The following is a 19,309-nucleotide window of genomic DNA, read 5'->3' on the forward strand; positions in this document are numbered from 1 at the left end:
GAACTGGTTGGATAGATGGAGCAATAGAAAGAGCAATGGATGGATATCAGCCGAGTGAATGAATGAATGAATGAATGAATCAATGAATGAATGAACGAGTGAGTGAATGAATGAATGGACGGTTGGATATCAGCAGGATGGATGAATGGATGGAAGGTACAATAGAAAGAGTGATGATAAATAAACGATAGATGGATAAATGCATGGATGGATAGCAGAAAGGATAAATAGATATCAGCAGAATGAATGGATGGATGGATGGATGGATAAATGGATATCAGCAGAATGAATGGATGGATGGATGGATAGACGGATGGACGAACGGACGCATGGATGGAGCATTAGAGGGAGAGATTGATGGATGGATGGATGGATGGATGTATGGATATCAGTAGAATTAATGGATGGATGGATGGATGGATAGATGGATGGATGAAAATATATCAGAAGAATGGATGGATGGACGGTTTGATATCAGTAGGATGGATGGAACTGGTTGGATATGAGCAGAATGGATAGATGGAGCAATAAAGAGAGTGATGGATGGATATCAGCAGAATAAATGAATGGACGGTTGGATATAGGTAGGATAGATGGATGGATGGATGGATGGATGGATGGATGAATGGAACAATAGAAAGAGTGATGATGAATGAACGGATGGATAGATGGATAAATGCATGGATGGATAGCAGAAAGGATGGATAGATGGAAATCAGCAGAATAGATGGATGGAAGGATGGATGATGGATGGAATAATAGAGCGATGGATGGATGGGACAATAGAAAGGTGAATAAAGGGATGGATGGATAGATGGATGATATAAGCAAAATTGATGGATGTATGGATGGATGAATAAATAAATAAATATAAGCAGGATGGATGGATGGATGTATAAATGGATATCAGCAGAATAAATTGATGGATGGATGGGTGGATGGATGGATATCAGCAGGATGGATGGATGGAAAAATAGAAAACATATAATATATGGATGATGGATGGATGGAACAATAGAAAGAGGTATGGATGAATGGATAGATAAATAAATGGATGGATATCAGCAGATTAAATTGATGGATAAATGGATGGATGGATGGATGGATGGAACAATAGATGGATAGATAGATAGACAGAGAGACAGACGCATGGAAGGATGGATGGATGAACAGATAGACGGGAAGAGGGAGAGACGGACGGATGGACAGACAAACAATGTTAGACAGGCAGACAGACAGACAGACAGACAGACAGACAGACAGACAGACAGACAGACAGACAGACAGACAGACAGATAGATAGATAGATAGATAGATAGATAGATAGATAGATAGATAGATAGATAGATAGAACAACATAATAAATGGAAGAAAGATGGATGGATGAAGGGACTGACAGACAGAATGGTAGGAATGGTACAGTGACTGACAGCTGTACAGTATTGAGACAGAAATGCAGAACTACAGATATGCAGAAAGCCAAACTGGTCATTTTAACACCCGCTGTAACAAAATACGAAAACTACTCAAGACTGTGGACAGAAATTGCAACAAATTGGAATGTTATCCGGTTTCACTGAGCAACCTTGAACTGAAACATCCCGACTCGGTGAGCGTGGCCTTGCCAGAGCTGGAGCAGAACAGAACAGACACATGAAGCTGGACACATTCTGCTCTTAATGCACAAGAGATGAGGCAGAAACACAATTACAGTCTTAACCTCGTTCTTTTCCCATTTTGCAAACCACAACAAAGAAGCCCAGTGGAAATGTAATACAAACCCCTAGATTTGCTTGGTGAAACCCTGGGATGGTTTATGGTGTTTTGCTAAAGTAAAAAAAAAAATGGTGTAACACAAAACCAATGTGAAAGTGACCTGTGCTCATATTTAACTGCATGTACTCTTACAGATCCCTTATCTAAAGGCAAAAGGTAACCTTCTGAAGTCAACCTTTTTTAACAGTTTTTTTTAATTTATTATTATTATTTTTTTAATGTACGGATGGCTAAATCTCTCCATAATATCAGACCCTGAGAACTCTTTTGGAATTGCATGAGACAAGACCACAATAATTGCTATGAAATAAAACAATAAACTTTCTAGTCTGAGTAGTAGAGCTTTAACTGAAATGGAAGACTGAACAGAAATTGAATGAGAGAAAAAAAAAAAGTTTCTTGTTTACAAAGCAACTCAATCACTTAGTCACGGTAATGAACGAAAGTGAAGCAAGCTGTCAGAATGGCCAACCTAAATATGACAAACTACTTTTTAAACACACTCGCCTTTTTATTTAATTAACTTCACAAACAAAACCCTGATCCTGCAGCATATAAAGCACCAAAATATACTCACTTCAATATTTTTATACAACAGCAATAAAAAAAATAAAAAAAAAATGTGTCCATGGAGCATTGTGGAACTTGCCATCACTCAAACCTTGGTCATAGATTGGCACCTTTTTTTTTTTTTTTTTTTTTGCCATCACCAGCCCAGATCTTTAAACACCAGTCTATCGCCACCCACCAAGCCTGTCGAACAAACAAACAAGCATTTGAAAAGGTCAACATGTCTAGGAACGCCACTGTAGACAGACCATGCTGAACGTCTGAAATCATAGCTGACCTAACAAACAAGTGGTTTGGTGGCAATTTTGCTGCCTGTGAAGAAAGCTCAGTGACATCAGTGATGTAGTACGCTAAACACAGAAACCCAGCAGTCAGTAAGAAGTTTTAGGACATTTTAAAGCAACAGGAGAGGAACTTGGTATGCAATAAAGATGAATATAAATGAAAATAAACAATAAAAAATGGGATGAGTAATGAAGAAGGAAAAGACTGAAATAAAATGATGTAGACATGTAAGTGGTGCTCCCAAAATTAGGACAGTGCATACTGGCGTCACTTGCGTATATGACGTTTCAAGGAGATCAACATCTGGGTTCAATTTGTAATGAGGCAAAGTCTTTAAAGGGATGTATTTTCTTGGTCATACGGGGATTTGGTGTTTGATTGCAGGTGGTGCCAAGTCGCTGGCCAAGGCTACCTTGCTTGGATGTCAGCATGATGTTGTGCACGAGGGAATGACTGAGAGGGATAATTGGTAGAGCTGGGGTTTCCCGGTGTAGCAGTTGATTCTGTTCCCTTCTGGAATTCCAGTTCCCCCTCTACAAAGCATGTCCACTAACAAAGTATGCAGACACAACTCCAACACAACTGGGTGTATGGAAAGCGACAACGGACAATGCTTTCATGTCTTGCAATGCCAAAGTAGCATAATAAAATTAATCTAACACTCCCATTACATATTTTCTGTGGGTGTTGTGTGTATTCTTAGCTTTTTTTCTAATGTCTGAGTTTATGCACCCTAGTTTAATATTGCATGTAGGCCTGCAATGATGTTAGTCCTTTTCATTTTCAAAAAAATATGTACTTTTTGTACCACTTTGCTCCATACACCCAGTTGTGTTTAGGTGTGTCTGCATAAGCTGTCAGCGGACACTCTTCGTAGAGGGGGAACTGGAGTTCCAGAAGGGAACAGAATCGACTGCTACAAACAGTAGCATATACCCTATTGAATGAACTGTTGACTTTCCAAACGCTGTATCCCACGTCCGGTAGCGGGTAAGCGGACAAGCAGCACAGTGTTATACTGTTGCTTGGTCAATATTGTGTATGCATTATGTTCGCCGGGAGTTTGAATGAGTTTGGTTTCTCCCGGCGCTTGTACTCTGTGTGTGTGTGTGTGTGTGATGGGAGTGAGCGCAGTCTATTATAACGTTCTGTACATGAAATGCTGAATGACGACGGCTTAATATTTAGCTGGAGTGGTATTGATAGTAGCTTATGTGTTGATTGCTGTGTGGTGTTTATTTATTGGTGTTATTTATTCATTTATAATTATGAGATTTACTCTGTGTATTATAACTTTGGGTTGATGTGAAGTGATGTATTACACAAGTACGGTTGATACCCCCTTGTTAAATGCCTAGTGGTTGCCATTTTAGTTGCCTTAACCAATCATGCTTATGCAGTCTGCTGATAATCAATATATTATGAACATTGTGAACATTTTATTCCCTACCTGCTGCTCCCCTTCTGTGGAATTATAATATTTCAGATTATTGAATTAAATAAAAGTGAAACTAGTATTTAAGTGAATTGAGTGTTTGACCTTTGCTTGGTTATTGTGGCCCAAAATAAATACATTATTTGTCCAGTAAAGCAGTGGTTCCCAACCTTTTTTTTTTTTTTGCCTGAGACCCCCTTTTCCCCCGAAAAATATTGTTAGGCGCCCTCAACATTTAATGATATTAATCACTCATGTAAGTTTACAATATGGTGGACAAAAAATTTTGTTTTCAAAAAAAATGTATGTTCATATACATATATTATATCTAGAAATGTTTATGCCCAAATAATAGGCGAATGTTAAATATAAAAGCAATCAACCGATTTCTCGAGGATGACAAGCTGACAAAACATTACTGCAGCTCTGAAACAAGTTTTATTTATGGAGAAAATAACAAAGTAGAGTCTTACCAAAATGTGGATATTCCATACTAGCTAAAGCCGATCTGTAAATTCTTGTCACGGGACTCGGTGCGCTCGTGGGATTCATCGGCGCGAGTGCCACGCACCTCCATTGGAAACAACAAACTTGTCCAAACTCATAGAAAAACTCAAAGAACTCAGAAATATCCAATATGCAAACGGCCCCTAAAAGGCCGCCATCATTTGCAATCTCCAGCAGTACATCATTTTGCAGAGCCATGGTGGATTCACTTGATTTGTTAACAAATGGGTTGCGAATCCATACGTTGGCAATTTGTGGGTCGTTCACTGGGTCTTTCCCTTTAGCAAAAAACATTTCCAAAGATGCCTGTTTCTTACTAATTGTGCTGCTTATGGGTTGAATTTGGAAGCTCATGTGACCAAGACGTAAGCAAGAGAATACGGTCATTTTTCAAAATAAAAGACTTTTCAAAATAAAAGATTGTTTAGACTCTGATAGTAAATACAACGGAAATAAATAATAATTTCTTGTATGGCCTGGTACTAATTTATCCACCAACTAGGGGTTAAGGACCACTGAGCTCGGGGAGAAATTGAACTAAGGCAACATGATCATTCTCCTAATTGTCACTGCTAAGAAATTTGTAAAATATCATGCGAACCCCCCCATCCCCCCATCCCCCCAACCACCCACCACCACCACAGAGCTTACTGAGGCCCCCTTGTGGGCTGGGACCCCCCTGTTGGGAACCGCTGCAGTAAAGAACTTGTGTTTTGTGTTTAAATACTGCCCTTAATTGGGATGGTTACAGAAGCATGGTACACTGCAATAGTGACTTGAGTTGACTTTTTTTTTTTTTTTAAAGGTGAGTTAACTTGTTGCTTTAAAATTATTAAGTAAATGATTTTTGTGCATATTTAAAACTGAGTTCCAGTGGGTTTGCTCAATTTAAGTCAACAAATTGCTTTTAAGTTTACTAACCATTTTTCAAGAACATCAACTGACTGCGGAAACCCAGCAGTTTTAAGACATTTTGAAGAAACAGGAGAGGAACTTGGTACATCCTGAAATTAATATGAACTCATACATTTTTCTTCAGCCTAGTTAGTTATCAGGGATTGCCACCAGGGAATGAACTGCCAACAATGTTCGCATATGATTTATGCAGCGGATGCTCTTCCAGCCGCATCCTAGTACTGGAAAACACCCATACACTCTAGCACTTGCACTCTTTAGTGCATGTGTTTGGGCTGTGGAGGAAACCGGAGCACCCAATCACTTCAGAAAAGTGATTAAAACCATTGCTTTTAAAGCGATAAGTTGTCTTTATTTTAAGTGAGTTAACTTGTTTAAATGATTGTGTAAATGATTTATGTCCATTAGGGATGCTCTGATCAGAACTTTTGAAACCGATATGGAGTGCTAATTTCTTGTCATGGTGATCGGCTGATACCGATTACCGAATTCGATGTTTATAATGCATTGAGCACATTTTCTCATGAAGTATGATACTTCAGTGGAGATTTTACCTTATTTATGTTTATTTATCTGCACACTTTTGATTATTAATAGCAACCTGTACATATATTCATCTATTGTAAATCTCTGTTCGTAGCTAATACAACCTGTATATAATGTTGATAGTAAATCCATCTGTAAATATCACCATAGTTTTTCTACAACTACACTTTATAACTTAGGTGTCTCCTGCACTTGCTGCTATTGCACTGCTGGTTAGCACTGCTTTCCCGCCACAACCAGTTTGTCCAGTTAGCTCGTCGTGTACGTCAGCGGACTTGAGATGCAGAGAAGAGCTGACCATGACGACAACGACCAGGTTCGAGTCTGGGGAAAAGCGGTTCCAGAAATCAGGTAAGACAAAAACAGAATTCAAAAAATATAGTTTATAACAGGGTGAGAATGTGGCAAAATCTGAAAATGTAGTAAAAATCAGACCAGGGCTTTTCTTTTTCTGGACTGCTTTTGTAAATTGTTGGTAGGGTTTAGGGAAATAAGCGGGCGGGCGGGTCAATCGGTAAAACTGGTTGGGTTTAGGGAAGGAGGAGGAGGGTGGGTCGGCTGATTGGCTGGTTGCCCAGTCAATCATTCAACCAGTCGGACAGACGGTCATTCAACATCAGCCTCTAGTGGGTTTATGCGAGAACAACGCGGGCTCTAACAGCATCCGCAATAGATGTTTGAGATGCGAAAAAGCACACGCAGCAGCCTCTCGTGGATTTACGAAAACAAAAACTACAAAAATACGTACCTCCCGGGACGTATTTCGCGGTCTCCAGAAACGGGACTATGCTTTCAGAATGAGCCTGGGTTGCACAAAAGCACATGTCTGATCCTAGCTTCTCCACGTAGAAACGTTGGTCAGCTCCGATTGATGATTGGCTCCTGTACTAGTAGGCGGGCTTCATTCGCTGTATTGACTGTTAGAATTTTCCCCATTCAAAACTATACAAGTGACGTGTCTTGTGTATTCAGATAAATCAATTAAGTCAAAAGGTGTTTTTTCTTTCATCCCAAGGCAACAAAAGGTTAGTCTGATTGCTTAGTAAGGTATTAGCCATGTTCCATTTACTATGCAAAGCTAAGCATTCACCATAAGATGATAAGTCACATGCAGAAGCAGGATTTATCTTTCAAAAGTGTTTATATGCAAATTATAAAACTTACTTTTCTCTGATTATTCACATTATGTAAAACTGAGCACTGTGATACACCCAGACCACCCGTAGTTCTGCGTCAAAATGTGCCGAAAAATGATTACCAAAATAGCCTGATGCTACTGGGAAACATCTTGGAATTGGCGATTCCAAGAACTGTCTGTGAGTTTCTGAAGAAAGCCTAATGCCAGCAGGGTGCTGGGATATTGAAGAGTATTCGCAGATGATAACTCCCTCTTGATGACTGCATGTTTGCATTACGTAACTAAGCACCAAAGCACAGTCAAACAGTCATTATACAAAATGCATAATGAAATAAAAATGTGGCTTTTTTTATAGGCGGTTAATTGAAACAGGAGCCTCAGCAACAACAAAGAGACGCTTGTGCATTCGCCTGTTTACCAATCGATCAATGATGCTCTCGCAGACATCCTTCCAGGTGCTGATTGCGCTGCTAAATTGAATCTCGCTCATTTCAAAGCACAACGGTCCACCTTTGACATTTTCAGTGACCCTTTTACTGCCACTGCAGACAGTGTGTCGGTGAACATTAAAACAACTGCCAGATCTGCAGCTGAACCGTCTGAAAGCAAAGTTTCGAGCATGCTTCAGACTTCAGCCTCTGTCTGTCTTTTTTTTTACCATGAAAAATTTCTGCAATCACAGATTTAATAATGGAGACCTCCATGCTATATAAAACGTCCAGAGAATTCTTGATACAGAATCAACAAACTTGGTAACATCATGGTAAGACTTTGGTTTAGGTCACAATTCATGGTATTAACAAACCATTAACTAACACTGCTTCCTTAATTAACTTCTAATCAGCTGTTTATTAATGGTAAGGTAGACTTTGGGTTTGAGTATTAAGTAAGATTAGGGATGTAGAATAAGATCATACTTCATAGATACCATAAACCGTTAATTTCTTAATATTTGGCAGGTAATAAGCCAAAATAAATAGCATGAATTGTAACCTAAACTAAAGTGTTACCTATTTCTTTTTACTAATCTGTCTCCTAAAGCATTGTGGTTGCAAGATTCATTGACAACAATGTTAATTGATTGCTGATTGTCAAATCCATACACTACCTGACAAAAGTCATCAATTCTAGTTGTAAGAGCAACAAATAATAACTCGCCTTCTAGTTGATCATTTGGAAAAGGGGCTTAAGGTCGATTTTTTTTCTGATAAATCATCTGTTGAACAGCATTTTAAATCAACCACCGGGCTGCGGACCGGTACCGGTCCGTGGAACAATTGGTACCGGGCCACATAAGAAATCATAAATTATTGCTGTAAAAATATTCCCCCCGCGAGTTTGTTTCTTCCACTCACCCCCGCCATCTCACGTGAAATGGACTATGCCAATATCCACCACGGAGTGGGAAGAACATTGTGGTTGCTGATAGTTTAAAGTTATAAAACAGGTATTATAGAGTCCAAATCAGCAGAGCATTTAAGGATTGTGCATATAACATTATGTGTGCCTGCATTGCTAAGTAAGTACCCGAAATCATTGCAATATGTATCTATATGGAGTTTCACATAATCATCCTCATTTGGGCTGTAACATGCCAATACATACATTTAATTCGGCTATATGGTTGTATTATTGTTAATATGTTCGTCAGTTGAAATATTTGGCACAGATGTTATGTATCTGATGCACATAAACCTTGATTGAAACATAAACAGAACGCGATAGTGCAACTAGCGCATGCGCACTAGTTGAGTTGTTAATGATTAACCTGGATGCACAAGCGCAGCAGCTGTGTTCACGTGAAGAAATTTTTTCTACGCAACCTCAATATATTTGGAAGCATTTGTGTGAGTGCAGAAAATTGTTGTGTGCGACCAGTTTTTACTGCAAAATGTTCACCACAAGCGTGGATTCGAGAGACATTCACGCAGAATGCATCTGTTTAAAACAGTTGACGTCAACTTGCTGCAGTAAACAAAGCCTGTAATGTTTGCCCCGCTTTCTCGCTCTTCTTATTGGCCTACTGCTCCAGCACTGAACGCGAATGGATTGGTTAATATCAGCTGTCAATCACTCAGTCAATGGCCTTTGGTTAGGATGACAGGGAGAGCTACAACCATGAAAGTGTAAAGCAATGAAGATGAAAATAAAAATAACACTGACAGATTTTGTTTTAGAAACCATAGCATCTAAAGTTACAATTAATGACACATCTTAGTAGATATCATATGCTAAATGTTAATACACCATCTACACTTTTCGAAGAGTGAATAAAAGACTTCCATTGGCTTTAAGTCTACTTTGAAAAGTCTGTTAGATGGAAATTTCAGGTAACTGTTTGCCACATCTAGCACGAGAGGTTCTGTTTAATCCCTCATATAATCGCCAGATGCTGTCCGCCAAGCAATGTAAATGTAAAATTGTAACACCACGTACACCATCGCAAACAGGCTTGCACTGAGTAACTAATCGCTACTCATGAAAAGACCGGTATTGCTATTAATATGACGTATGCACATATTAAGGTACAGTATATGTCAAAAGCATCAGTGTAATATCAGACACCATCCGTGTGAACAGCACAGTTATATCGCTAACAGATTCATTCATGTCAAGCAGTACGTGCAGGGCAGGTGAGCGCTCCGTGTATTTTTTGGTCACTCAGTTATGTTATAAAAATGTATTTTCTTGTGAGAACTGGATCTCGTTGAGACATATTTTCCTCACACATGCATATATATTCTTTTGCTTGTTAGTTTGATTAGTGTTGATTTCGAATGCAATAAATATGTTTGTATAAAACTTGTAGTAACTGTGCTTATAATTTATCTGTGCGACAAATTTTTAAAAAATTTTTAAAGTTAGGAGCACCGGTGCAACCAAGCAGAAAGGTTCATTTCGGGCCCTGATATGGATGGATGGATGGATGGATGATAGATGGATGAATGAATTAATAGATGGATAAATGGATGAATGAATAGATGATGATTGAATGAATGAATGAATGAAGGATGGATGGATGAATGAATGAATGAATGAATGAATGAATGAATGAATGAATGAATGAATGAATGAATGAATGAATGAATGAATGCATGGATGGATAGATGAATGGAAGAACTAACTATCATGGGTAAGTGTATAGCTATGGATGGATGGATGAATCCTCCTAACTTTTGACTTTAATTTCTATTCTATCACTCTATGTTCTGTTTATGTTAAAACACATCTTTCTGTAATAGACAAAGTGGGTATTGTCATATTATTTACGTGCTTAGATTACTTCTATTGTTCTATTGTCTCCTCTGGATAAAAGCATCTGCTATATAATTAAAAGTGGATAAAAAAAAAGGAAATGCACATCAAATGCATAAACAACAACAACAACATCACACAAAAAACAGACATTGCTAATAACAGATCTAATAATGGATGTGTGACACTGTTTACCTTCTGGGATCAGACGTGACTAACTATTTTGTTTCAGTGCATCATATGACTGGTTAAGCAGAACATAAACACATCCCTGGTAATTTAGTGCATTGATCCTGCTGCCATTGATTGAGATAGCAGAGGAACATAGTCATTGACCAATAGGCAATAATGCATGAATTATTTCTAAATAATACATCATCAACATGCTGTAGCTCAAATCAGTCAATAATCAGTGACACTGGGTACTGCAGCAGAAAAATGACCTCAAAGCTAACATACTGAATCCAGTGTTGTAAAGGTCAGAGAGTTCCTGATGAATGGAGAAATGTTCAGTAAACAAGTTGCAGACTCAATACATCAACCAGTCTGACCGATAAACAATAGACTTTTCTACATAAAGAAAGTTTTTAATTAAGATTTTGGATTAAGCTTTTTCTTTATTTTATTATGTTTTATTCATCTATTTATTTATTCATTAATTAGTTTGTAAAAATAAATTAAAACTCTTTTGTTACTAAATACTTATATAATTATTGAACTTTTTTATTTATTATTTTTTTATTATTATATTCTATTATTAAGAAGATTTTGAAAAAAATCATGAAAACTAGTGCAGATAAAAATAAATAAATAATAATAATAATAATAATAATATTCATTCACTCATTCATTAATTTTTTTCAGCTTAGTCCCTTTATTATTCTGAGGTCGCCACAGTGGAATGAATCACTAACTTATCCAGCATGCTGTATGTTTTACGCAGCAGATGCCCTTCCAGCTGCAACCCATCCCTGGGAAACATCCATACACTCTCATTCACACTCATACACAATGGACAATTTAACCTGCCCGATTCACCTATACCACATGTCTTTGGACATGTGGGGGAAACCGGAGCACCCGGAGGAAACCCACGCCAATACTGGGAGAACATGCAAACTTCACACAGAAATGCCTACTGACCCAGCCGGGGCTCAAACCAGCAACCTTCTTGCAGTTAGGCGATTGTTCTATCCACTGTGCTGCCCCATAATAATAATAATAATAATAATAGTAATAACGACTATCATACATTTTTGTGTGACTTACAGAAACACCTACTAAAATGACATTAATTGTAATAGTATAAACAAAAAATATAAGTAAGAATCATTTGATGACATATTAAGCGATTCTATTCTATCAAAAATGCTAATTAGATGCAATTTTAAATCAGTTTTTTTACTTTTGCGATTGCTTTTTTTTTTTACCTGTTTGTCATTTAAAATATAATAAAGCTTATCATGACTTTACATATTTTGTATATATGTTTAAAGAAGTTTATTTCCTAATACCATGTATCCCATTTCATCAGTACATAAATTTGGTAAATAAATAAGTATATATTTTATACATAAATACATTATGTAAATATATACCAAATGTCAATAAAGCATCTTGATATTTTAAGCAAAATATCCTAATAACATTGAAATAGTTGCAATTAAAATGTATTCCACATATATGAGCATAATCTAACAAAATAGATTATGATAAGGGTCCAAAAATGAGTACACACAAATCTATGTTAGAGAAAAATATTCAATAAAAATACGAAAGGGAGGAAAAATCAAGAGAACCAAAAATATATCAAATTTAGTTAAAATTATGTAGTTTGTCATAACTTTTATTTGTTTATTTATTGCAACACAATATTGTGCTTGCATTTAAATGTATTATATTTTTATTTTTATTTTTTTAAAGTTCAGTTACCAAACTGTTATTTTATGGAAATAACTATATAATAAATCAGTTTCGTTTAAATGCACCGAAATATATCACCTACAGGCACAGCCATTTTATTATGTACACCTGTCTAACTCTGGCATCTCTGAACGCACAACACATCCAACTTTGAGGCAGATGGGCTACAGCAGCAAAAGGCCACTCCTGTCAGCTAAGAACAGGAAACTGAGGCTACAATTCTCACAGGCTCACCAAAAATACACAATCGAAGATTGGAAAAACATTCTCGAGTCAGAATTTGGCGTCAACAACAGGAAAGCATGGATCCATCCTGCCTTGTATCAACAGTTCAGGCTGGTGGTGGTGGTGTAATGGTGTAGGGGATATTTTCTTGGCACCCTTTGGGTGCATTAGTACCAACTGAGCATTGTGTCAATGCCACAGCCTACCTGAGTATTATCGCTGACCATGTCCATCCCTTTTTGACCACAGTGTACTCATCTTCTGATAGTTATTTCCAGCAGGATGGCACAAAAAATTAAGGCAGTTCTGAAGGCAAAAGGGTGTCAAACCCAGTACAAGTAAGGTGTACCTAATAAAGTAGAGAAACAGATAAAAATATTAATTTTAAAAACTAGGAGCACTTAATTATGCTGAACACTGTAAAATCACTTGCACATTTTAATTTTAAACTGACACCAAAACATTGTGTCATCTCTGACCCATATTATCTCTCTCAGCATTTCATGGTGGCCAATGTTTAGCATCAACTCATAAGCTTATCTTGTGGTTCCAGCCTGTATACAAACTATACATCCTATACATGTTGTGACATACTTATTAGACCCCTGCATGCTGATGGTTGACTGCCATGTCTCCATGTTGTCCTTGATGGAGGAGACCATATGTGCCAAAGATTAAATCCAGATTAAATCACACAGCAGTTGTGGTCGTAATGAAAGACCGCCCTCAGCTTATCTTTTTAAAAGGGGAAAAAAAGCAATTCTCCTGTGTTAACCCCGCACACAAAAACGTCATGATACATTTCAGGCCGTTCTCACTGTATATCTGTCTGACTGTTTCAGCGTTAATGATGCCATACTCTGTAATCCCTATTCTAATCTCTTCTGTAAAATATCTAACTGGCTCAACAGTCGCAAAGGCTCGCGGTTGTTGTTTTGACCTGTGAGATCCACCAGGTTTGTCCTTAAGTGCTTCCCAGTTTGATGTTCGTTTATCAAATCTGCCCCTCTGTTTGGATGATTCGGGAGGATTATCCGTATAATCCGTAACACTGTGAACTTTCCTTGAAGCTGCTTTTTTTTCCTTCAGTCACTCTGTGTGATCCGGGGTCTCATTTAGAAAGAAAGAATCAAGAGTGCATGATTATATGGTGTCATGGCTTTGCAATCACATGTCATTATGGTTGGATAGTTTTTTAACTGTATTCACTAGATCAGTCTTGATTGGGATCATTATGGAAAAAATGCACAGTCAAGGCGTCCAGAGTTCAATTCAATTATTTGTATAGCACTTTTTACAATGTGGATTGTGTCAATGCAGCTTTACATAAAAGATCATAGTAAAAAAGTATAGTTAAGTTTTCAGAGTTTCAGCTCAGTTTAGCTCAGTTTAGTGTGGTTTAATAATCACTACTGAGAGTCCAAACACTGAAGAGCTAATCCATCGATGCGCAGCTCTGCAGATCCCGAACCATGCAAGCCAGTGGCGACAGTGGCGAGGAAAAAACTTCACCAATTGGCGAAAGTGAAGAATTAAAAAACCTCGAGAGAAACTAGGCTCAGTTGGGCACGACCATTTCTCCACTGGCCAAAAGTCTTGTGCAGAGCTGCAGTCTAGGCGCCGGAGGCTGGAGAATGCTGGACCTCTGCAAAGACTCGTCTGTCCCTGGAGGATTACTGGAATCAGTTTAATGCTCACCACTCCTCCATGACCACCACAGTAGTTGCTCAGGATACTGTCTGGATATGGAAATCTTAGGATCATCTCATCGCTGGTCTTGGATTGAATCAGTGGCGCTGCATAGTCTGAGGGCCTCGGGATCAGTATCCCCTGGTGGAAATAGAGAATAAAGAGAATAATTACAGAGCTGCTGTTCGTAGAGTATATAAACGAGATGCAGAAATCTGTGTTGAACACACTGAGGGTATCCTTTACTAAAAAGATAGGTCTTTAATCTAGTTTTGAATTGGGAGAGTGTGTCTGAGCCTCGGACATTATAAGGAAGGCTATTCCAGAGTTTAGGAGCCATAAATGAGATGGCTTAACCTCCTTTACTCGATTTTGCTATTCTAGGTACTACCAGAAGCTCTGAGTTTTGAGATCTTAAAGAGCGGGTTGGATTGTAGCGAGACGGAAGGTTGGATAGATAAATAGGAGCTAGATTATTTTACAGCTTTATAGGTAAGGAGTAATATTTTAAATTCAATATGAAACTTAACAGGCAGCCAGTGTAAGGAGGATAAAATTGGGATGATATGATCATATTTTCTGGACCTGGTAAGAACTCTGGCAGCTGCATTTTGTACTAGCTGAATTTTGTTTATAGAGGATGCTGGGCAGCCAGCCAACAGAGCATTACAGTAATCCAGCCTAGAAGTCATAAAAGCATGGACTAGCTAATCTGCATCTGAGATGGATAGCATACTTCCTAACTTTGTGATATTTCTCAGATGAAAGAAGGCAGGTTTTGTGCCATGGGATATATGATTTTCAAAAGTCAAATTGCTGTCTAATAAGACACCCAGGTCTTTTATAGTAGAGCAAACACTAACTTTGTCCAGTGTGGCCCAGAGTGTATTTTTAAGGCTTGATTGTGTTTGTAAGATGCAAAGCAATGTGTGCTCATGCCACATTTGTAGAAAATGAGGTTATTTTTTCATATATCTTAATTATATACAGCTACTCAGCTAATGCCGAGTTCAGACTGCATGATTTTCCAACTAGTCGTGTCACAGATGTTTTCACACTGCTTGACTATCTGGTCTAGCGTTTCGTCGCTGCTTTGTTTACACTGCAAGATGGTTCGGCGACATAGACATTCACATTGCATGACTTTACTATAGGGAGAATCGCCGACAACTTCGTCCAAACTACGTCTCACAGCCAAAAACACGTAGTATAGCCTATCTTTTGTTATTAACTACATAATGAGAAAGAAGCCTTTAATGGGGTAGAACATGTACATGTTTGCTCATCTGGGTTTAAAGGGAATTAGCCATTTCTCCTCAACGTTGATAAAAAACTAATTTCTTTCTGTATGAAACGTCAAACAGACACATTTGGTCGTGAGTCCTGTCAAACCTCCACTAGTTTTCTTTCCATTTCGTGGGTCCAAATAAACCGAAAAAGAGCGCTTTTAACTTCTCCCCCAGCCTCCCGCTGGCCTGCAGCAGGTATACACACACGCACACACAAGTGAAAGCTGCTCTCTCATTGGCTGTAGGCGATCGCTGATGTTATTTTCAGTCAAAACTCAATTCACACGGCATGATTTGAATCGCCGACAGCTCCAGATATTTAGCACGCCAAATATCTCACAGGCATCGGCGACTCATCGGTGATTCTCTCAGATCGCGTCTTTGATCGTTCATACTGTGTGATTGTCATTCATGTGCACGAGCAGCGATTTGCCTGTGATTTCAGGCATTTGTCGGCGATTTCTCAAAACCTGTCGGCGAGCCAAAATCGGGGCTAAAATCAGTCTGAACTAGGCATAAGATGAAACGACTGTCATCTTTCCTTGTTCCTCCGAATGGCCTGCCCTCAAGAGGCTCTGATTGGTCAGCTAACATAATATGCTTTGATTCGCGGATCAGCTCCAGGTCACCAAGAATTTTCACGCCTAGCACGTGCTGTGCCTCTGCTGTGTTAATCCTGTCAGTCAGAGTAGCTGTTAGCCATATCAGTTTGAGCCTGAATCAGACAGAAAATGAAAAGGACACAGCTGAACTTCAAGCCTGCTGTCTAAAATAAAATCTGACAAGTGTCTTTCACATATATTCGGATTCTAGGCATAAGTTAGTTATTTGAAACGTTCACATATATTTTGCCATTTTTGTAATTTGAGTTGTAGAACGCAGAGAATGTGGCCGCATAGAGACACACTGCAGCACTGGGGAAGATCGTGGGTGTTTACAGGAGTTTGACGGATAAATTTGAATTTTTAGCTAAATTTTTAATGATGCCAAACAGTATTTGCCATTGTTTACGTCCTCGCTACCTTGTACGGTTAACACTAGAAACTGTGCATGTAATAGATCAGTTTTAACAAATAAAAACACTTACAGTAGACGTGTAAATCTACACTGGTCTCATGGTTCGGTTACGATTATCATGCCATCGATTCAGTTCAATGCGATATCTCGGTGCATTACGGTGGATTGACGATGCTTTCTATACAGTTTTACATTGGAGGGGGGGTCTATAACAAGCTGTCTGTATAAACACACACACACATAGACACACAGCACTAAGCAAGCGACAGCGACACACAGCATCAAACTCTCCAAACTCTCTCGTTCGCACACATATACACACACACACAAACATAGACAGCACCAAACAAGCGACACAAAGCATCACGCTCTCTGTAACGGAGTTAGCTGGTTTTTAGGTGAATTTGATCGTCGCCATGGAGTGCCGGTAAGAACACGGAGACTTGAACCCCATTTAAAGCTCTTTATTGTCCATCACACTTTGTGTATGTGTTTGGTGTGTGTGTGTGTGTGGTCTAAACAAAGGAAAGAAAATATACATTAATAAGTAAATTTAGATAATAAGGATAACAGTAACAAGTGGAAATACGTATACACAACACTAAACTACAATATACATTTATAACTGACATGCATGAGCAAAGCAGATGAAGCAAGGCAGATAAACGTATATAAAATAATAATTCTCACTATTAACAGGCTTTTAACTTAGGCGGAAATATAACAAAAAGCATGGATTTAATAGGCGATGTATGTATTATCATTTAAAGCAATTATATTTACATAAAAGATCGCTACTACTAGCCGCGGCAGTCTGCGATTCTTTACGAGCTCGCGCATAAATCAATAATCTCAATACAATACTATAATGATAAAACAGTGGTAACAGGTATGTAAAAGATGCATAAACACTTACTTCTCATCATTGACGCACACAAAACTGACTGGAATTAGGCGGAAAGCAAAGCATGCAACCTTTCTCTCTGTCTGATCAGAATGAAACCAGTTAACAGTCTCCATGTACAGCAGACCTAAGCTGCGTTTTGATTGGCTGCCTGTGCTCGTGATCAGCGCATGATCAAGTACGAGCTCTATAGGAGTCTGTTTGTGATGTCACAGCATGCACGCGTGAGGAGAGAGCACAGCTCGTGTCCAGCTCTGGGCTCAGCCCACCGACCTCTTTTACACTCTCTCTCATCCACGCACACACACATGCACACACACGCACATAGACATAGACACACAGCACCAAGCAAGTTACAACGACACACAGCATCACGCTCTCTCTCATTCACACACACACAAACATAGACAGCACCAAACAAGTGACACACAGCATCACGCTCTCTCTCATACACGCACGCACACATGCACGAACACACACACACACACACACACGATATTGTTTGACCGCTCGCTTCCGTTCAAATGACATCACAGTTACCGACTGCTCCCACACTTTATTAGGAAATTTATTTCCACGCCGCAAGAAAACTGGTCGGGTCCTGCGGCTCCCGTGGTACAGACGCAGAAATGCAGACCTCTATCCAGAAGTATCGCTGTAACAGCAGAGAGGAAAGGAAAAGTCATGCAAGCAGGTTAAATAGGCCACAGTGAGAGAGAGAAATGGAGTTTACTTTCATTCTCTCAATCGCAGTGAAATAGGGGCTTCTGCTGTAAGTGTCAGTGAAAGACTGTCCAGAAAACACACATGCAATGAAATTGTGCACAGTTTCTGCATTTTTAAGTAGTTGGAGCGTTGTAAATACTCCAGCTCACCTCCCTTGCCATAGTAAGCTACCACGACAAAGCGTATATGAGAAAAATGATGTTAGTACATAATAACAGGTTATGATTATTACTGAACCAATGCCGGATTGTCCGCGTCTGCATCCCGGTGGAATGAAGAAACAATTCATTTTCACCCCTCTACTTTACAGGTTGTGGCTCACAATCCACAGCTTCGTCTATTACGGTCAAAGCTACTCTTTCTTTGAGGATTTTTTTCAGCCAAATTCAAAATTAAAATTAAGTTGTAAGCACTTCTCTCTTTGTGTTGTGTCTTTTGGAAGCCCAAATACAGAAACAGAAAAAGCTCTGAGGAAATAGTAGCGTTTGGACATATTTAATTCAATCATGCCTCATTTGCACTTTTAAACATGACATTTAAACACACAAAAAAAATACTCTTAATGTAATCAAACACCTCGCGAAGTATGATGATCACTATTTATGTACACTATTTAGTCTCTGCCTTACAATGGAATAAATGTAAACTTTAAAAAACAAGTAATTTAGCAAATAATTACCATTTACAATGCAGGCATGTGTTCTGGAGGATAATATGAGTGAGACTGTTCCTCAGTGGAAACAATACAAATTTGGTTCACAGCTTTCGTTCTGTCATTCTACTGGAACCAATCCTGACAGTCTGCATATTCTTCATATTTAAACAAAAACAAAAATACTGTCTTCCACAGTGCTTCACAACACAAGATAATCCAATTACTGCAGTTTAGGAAAGCTTTCAGGTTTTTCATTTTATTTTTGTTGATTTCAGATCTGTTCATCAAGCATTTTCAGAATGTTCATTTCCAAACACAAGCCAGTAAAAGTAGCACAGCAAAAGCAAGAAAGCCAATTCGAGAGATCAAAAGTATCATACACTCTGCAGACATAAGCCTTTCAATAAAATAATCCACAGCAAACATAATCCAACAGTCATACTGTAAATTTTTA

At 38.5% G+C, this 19,309-nt stretch overlaps 2 long non-coding RNA genes across 5 annotated transcripts in view; one reads left to right on the forward strand and one right to left on the reverse strand.

Annotated features, from left to right (window-relative positions):
- The window catches only part of LOC137495558 (uncharacterized), a 386,993-nt gene that overhangs the window by 339,434 nt on the left and 28,250 nt on the right, over window positions 1-19,309 (forward strand). The window lies entirely within an intron of this gene.
- The window catches only part of LOC141385758 (uncharacterized), a 68,770-nt gene continuing 62,443 nt past the window's right edge, over window positions 12,983-19,309 (reverse strand). The window contains exon 4 of one of the 4 annotated variants that reach the window (XR_015490941.1): window positions 12,983-14,405. This is a non-coding gene — a long non-coding RNA (uncharacterized LOC141385758). The remainder of the gene's footprint in view (window positions 14,406-19,309) is intronic. The other 3 variants (XR_015490939.1, XR_015490940.1, XR_015490942.1) reach the window with 3 other exon arrangements.

This window comes from Danio rerio, chromosome 5 (genome assembly GCF_052040795.2).
Source record: "Danio rerio strain M-AB ecotype USA chromosome 5, GRCz13ab, whole genome shotgun sequence".
In the NCBI taxonomy this organism is placed as follows: domain Eukaryota; kingdom Metazoa; phylum Chordata; class Actinopteri; order Cypriniformes; family Danionidae; genus Danio; species Danio rerio.